Below are 6000 nucleotides of genomic sequence, written 5' to 3' on the forward strand. Positions count from 1 at the left end.
ATTTATGACTGTAGATAAGATTAGGTAATGAAACGTATATGCATTAAAAGAACAAACATCATCTCTGCTCTCTGGACTCTTCACATGGTCCCAGCCCTTCCTGCATTTATAATTTGCATAAACTTATTTGGCCAGGCTAGCTAGCTTTCAATTAATTATATTAATTGCTTCTTATCTTCTAATTAATTCATGAGTTAATTAATTTCGACCTTCCTCGAATATAATATATTAAGGTTTGAGGAAATTAGGAGAAGCTAGCATACATGTTGACATCTTGTGGATCATCATAAAATGGAAAAAAAAAATAGCATAATATATATATATATATATATTCTTCTTAATTCGTAAAACTAAATTATATAATATATAGATATAATAATAGATAAAGGCAAAACGAGAAAAGAAGGAAGCTGCAGGTGACAACACCAAAAGGAGATAGATGATCATATATATGCATGCATGCTTTCCAACCAACCAAAGTGCATGGATGGACCAAAGTAATTTCTTTGCAGAATATTGCTACTCAAAAGGACCACATGACATCAAAGTAGGTGCGCTCAATTAAGGGCCAATAGCTTTAGTACTGGACAGGCACAAATGCTAAGCAATTTCGCTCGTTATGGCGATTCCCGCGCTGGAATTTGTGGCATGCGATCTCACTGACGTCGTACGTGACTAGGATTTCCACAATTGTGTCTATTGGCTTAGAAGAATGTCTTGACGAGGCCACATATATACAATCTTTATGCTCAATATTTTCACGGGTCCCAAGACCCATTCCAATTATTTATTTGTTTGTTTATTTGAGATGGAGAAAGCACGGGAATAAAAACACAAACATATACTTACATACATATATATATATATATGTATATATGCAATTGCTAGCAAGCCACTTATAATATATATATATATATATATATATCAGGTTTTTTATAAAGACCAAAGGCTATATATATAGCTACGCACGTTTGATCTGGTGATCATGAAGTTGATTAAGTAATAACGCGGTCTAGCTAATTAATTAGCATTTTTCTTATCATATGATCATTTTGGATTAATATATGTTCATTGCGGACATGCATGTTGGTATATTATATGCATATTGGAGCTAGCTAGCATATTATATGCATGGTAAATTGGTTTTAGTAAGTTAATTCGTAGCCAAGCTAGCTACATTAATAATGATATACTTCCAATTCCGAACCTACATATACGTACAAGAAAAACGAGAATTTGCTACAGATTGTTTGAGATGAAAAAAATAATTTATTATAAAAATAGACTAATTTTAATAGAAAATAATCATTTTCATAACAAAATAACTAGTAACAAATAATCAATTTTTCATGTAAATGGTCATGTCTCTTTCTTGCTATCATATATATAGAAAATTCTCAACCATTATTCCTTTTTTTTCCCCGGCCGACACAAGCTCCGTACGTAACATGGAGTTCTTGTGACCAAGTGGGAAATTTATAAAAGTGTTTGGATGTGCGTGAGAAGTTGAATTCCCATGGTGGGTAAAATATTGTGGCCTCCGGTAGTACTCCACTTATATGATAGCTAAAATTATATGCACGATTGACCCATATCTGAGCTAGGAATATTTCACAGATCATCATGAGTTAGCTAGCTAGGATGCATGGATCGTACGTAATTTTAATATTATGGCTCAGATCACATACCCTTTCCTCAACCTACCTAGCTCTTATAAGCTGCAGGCCGCGGCCATCAGGCCACTGGAAGTAAAAAGAAATCAGATAATTGATTACCAGCTAAAGAAATCCGAGATCATCGTTGTATATTGTCAAATATTTACTGATCAAAGAGAGCATGGAATTATTTCAAAGATGCCTTGGACTACCAGATCGATCGAGAAAAGACTCGACACCAAACGTCAACGTTGGTCGACCTATTTCAGAAAGAAACATATTGCAGAAATCAGAGCCCATTACCGAAAGTATTGAACTGTACCAGGGGATCCAATGTGACAGCTAGAGTCACGTACAAATTAAGTCGTGATTTATGTTCTCGATTACCACTTGTCAAAAAAATTTAAATTAATAAAAAGAGATAAATTTTATTATTTATTTTATATCTTAATATTTTTTTATTTATAAACTAAATTTTCCTTTAATAAATAGGTTCAATAAGTGAAATATTTAATTAAATATAATAGAGTATAGAATCAGAATTTAAATTTAAGACTTCTACTCTGATATTATGTGAAATTTTTATTTATTTTAAAATTTTTAAAAAATATAAATTTTATTATTTATTTTATATCTTATAATAAATAAATAAAAAAAATTACTAAACGAACCAAAACAAGTTAAAGAAAATACATAAACACATAATCCTCTGCATCATGTGAGGGTCCAAACTCCAAACACCTAATTCCTTATCAGACACCGAGTGTCCCACTTCTTACACAAACCAGATTGCAAAGCTGTAGACTTTGATGCCAAACAAATAGGTGTAGGGTAGAGACGATATGTGGGGTATCAGTAGGTGTCCTTAGCACTAATTGAATTGTCCTTTATGGGAGAACCTCCTAATTGACTCCACGTGATATTGCAAATTATGTACTAGTTAGAAAGCAACGGGTATGAACCTTTTGAAATCCTGTTAACGTACGTACGTTGATATTTTGAGGAACGAAGATCATTTCCATTCGTCGCATTAATCGATATGCCGTAGATAAGGCAATCAACCGAGGAAATCATGAAGGATTTTTCTTTCTAACTTCAAAGTTTAATTACAAGTCCCGCAATTTATAGCGAGTCACCACAGAAGTCTAAATATTTCAAATTGCCAGTACTATGATTTTCACTCTCTGTAGTACGTTTTCTTCTTCTCTATCTTGGACAATAAATCAACATGTGATCTCTGGCCTATATATCAAGTCATGTCATTCTCTCAATACTTTACATCACCATGCTTAGTGCTAGTAGCTATTGCGGCCTTTTAACAACACCAGATCATGGATAATTCGTAGCGTACGTACCGCGGTCCCGGGTCGACGGCCTGATGATTTGAGGACTACAACACTTTATATTACTACATGCAGTACGTACCAGAAGAAAATTCATTTGGTTCAGAATACCAGGAAGATAAGGTCTGGCATGGTCAGGGGAAAAAGGTCTGCGACTCCAAGACTACGCGGGTGGAAATGATGATAATAATAATAATAGCAATACTATCTTCTTTCTTTCTGTCACTAGCTTGTCTAGTTAGATATGCACACTAAATTCTTTTCATTTTACATGTACAGACTGAAATGTTTGGCAAGCGGTTCATGTGGTCCAAAACTCCAAACATTCAATATATAGATCTGGTGTAGAAGTAAGGGTAGCCACTCTAGCTAGGACCACCATTTGATCATCTTAAATGACTTAAAAACGTCAAAAGGGTGGAGGAATTTGGAGGGAAATAAAGAGATCATAAAGGGTTACCACCCTCCGCCCCCCAAGAGTACTGCGGCAAATGGAAACGAAATTATATATATACTTGAGAACCGCTTTCACCAATGAATAATTGGATCTCGACAAATATCATACATACATGCATCCATACATATATATATATATATATATAGAGAGAGAGAGAGAGAGAGAGAGAGAGAGAGAGAGAGAGAGAGAGAGCCTTTGGATGTTTTATTATAACTTATTTACTTGATTTCTTTAAGAGTGGGAACAATTGGGTCGGCAACACATGAATTAACTAGGTCAAGCATGTGGTCACTTCACCAGGACGGCCGGGCGGGCGCGCGCGCGCATCATGAAAATTGAATGGAATAATTAAACGTGTGAAATTATTGTCACAATGACACTAGCAACAGAAACTGATGGGTCTATTCCATCCCAATCTTCAAAGTGAGTCCAAACAAGAACGAACTGTGAGTTGAAAGCTGGCACTTAGCGAATTAAATAATATTAGTTCATCTGTGAAAGATGAAGATCGCAGCTAGCAAATGGCAGGTTCATCCAAGGTCCTTGTGCACCACTGGATGGGTTACAAGGCCTGGGTGGAAATAACATTTGTGTCCTAAAAATCAGGAACATGTATGTCCAAGGAGTGAACCCAACCCCAGTTTCAAATCACATCAGACAGTATCAGCCAGCCACAAATTACCCCACTATGCATTATGTGCTAGAGAGTAAATACATATGGTGGTGGGGTCTATGCGCACCAGAGAAAAAGAATGCACTGTGCTTGTGGTCCATCTGTGCTTCACTAGTGTGGACAAGATCTAGCACCACCCATCACGATCTGATATCAAGAAACCTGTGATGACCTTGGTTATCAATGGCTGAGATGACTTGTTAGCTAGGAAGAAATGGTGATGCCAAACACTAGACTGAATTTTCTCCCAATTTCAAGTATATCGTTTGGTAAGAGCTAGAATGTGACAAAGAGTTTCATTTGGAGTACTCATTTAACATGCAAAGTGGACAATGCTGATGATCACTTTAGGGAACTAGTTTCCCTCTCACATGATTGTTAGAAACTAACCAGAAGGCTGAAAAAGTTAGTTCTGGTCGAGAGACAGAGAAGTCTCCCCTTTTCAAATTCTCGTGCGATGGGATTTTATTATAATTGAAGTGGGATTTGAACAGTGAATTAAACTCAATCAAGTGATGGAATCATGGCATCTACCTTGTGAATCACTCTACCTTTTTTTAATGGATTTTATATTATAAGTATATATATATATATGCAATAAGAAGGTCATTAATTTGAAAGAATGGGGACAAATACTCGACCGTACGTTTTATTGATGATCAGCATTTAAATGACCGTTTCGCATATATAAAATTCATGAAACCGATCTAGCCTATACCTTCAATTTTTTATTGGGATTTTGATGTCTAGACGCTAGACTTTCAAGCTATATATTTGTATGCTAATCGGAGGAATGTTTTGGTTTGGATGAAAGGACAGCTAAGATATTCTTGTTGGTAAGACTAATATAATGCACCCTATTTAATGCCTATCCATGTGCGTCATTTATAGGGTCTTACCGGGAAAGGAAATGGTCCTGGCCGGGTTATTATATTTTATGGTGAAATAATTAGCATGTAAAATTAATATGCATTTTTATGAATTAATTGCCTGGAACCAATAAGCTGCTGAAGTGGGAATTAATTCAGTTGTAGACGCGCCTACTTATGATCAAGCTGTACTTATTCTAGCTCATCATGTAGTACTAATACTGCACTCTTCATAATTCATATATAGAAACTTTAAACGAAAACTACAGACGTTCCATTTTCCAATAGAACCGGAGTTTTATTGGATAAAATAATTCCGCCGGACTGGGGAACCATACTGATCATGTAGATGATGCACCTTTAATTTCCCATAGTATATATGTAGGGGTGCCCGTATAGCAAACTCACGAGAGATCACATGAAGGGAAACAAGTCTGAGAATCCAACTAAGCCCAATCAAGTCCGACGACCTTCCACTAAAAGGAATCAGTGCGTCTTTGCAGAATACTTAGCCCACGAGCCAATATGGTCTTAACGGGAAACTCACATCGATTTACTTACCCGATCAGAAATTTCCACCCTTGGCCAAACACGAAGAAAAATTTAGGGGTCTAATATTTGACTTTCTGATAACACAGTTTCAAAGAAACGAGGGCGTGCATTGCCCTAAAACTGCAAATGTTTCCCTCACGTTTTATGAGGTTGTGGGTCAAGAGAAACTCGCTGCCAGTAAGGTTAGCATGATCCAAGTTTGACTTCAAGAAAGCTTGCCGCCAGAGGACACAACAACACATCAAGATCCTCCAAGCATTTGGGTAGAGTTGAGAGGGGGCCAATGCGAGACGATCTAATAGGTCGCGGACAAGATGAGGGACGGGCAACCTCAGCATTAGAGAGGTACAAGAAAAGGGAAGAACATGCTGGTGAAGAGGGCAACCTTTGAGACATAACCCTCATCGGCAACAACCCCCTCTCGTGGTCCAAATACCTCAAAAACCACATT

Source organism: Juglans regia, chromosome 7 (genome assembly GCF_001411555.2).
Source record: "Juglans regia cultivar Chandler chromosome 7, Walnut 2.0, whole genome shotgun sequence".
Classification (NCBI taxonomy): Eukaryota; Viridiplantae; Streptophyta; class Magnoliopsida; order Fagales; family Juglandaceae; genus Juglans; species Juglans regia.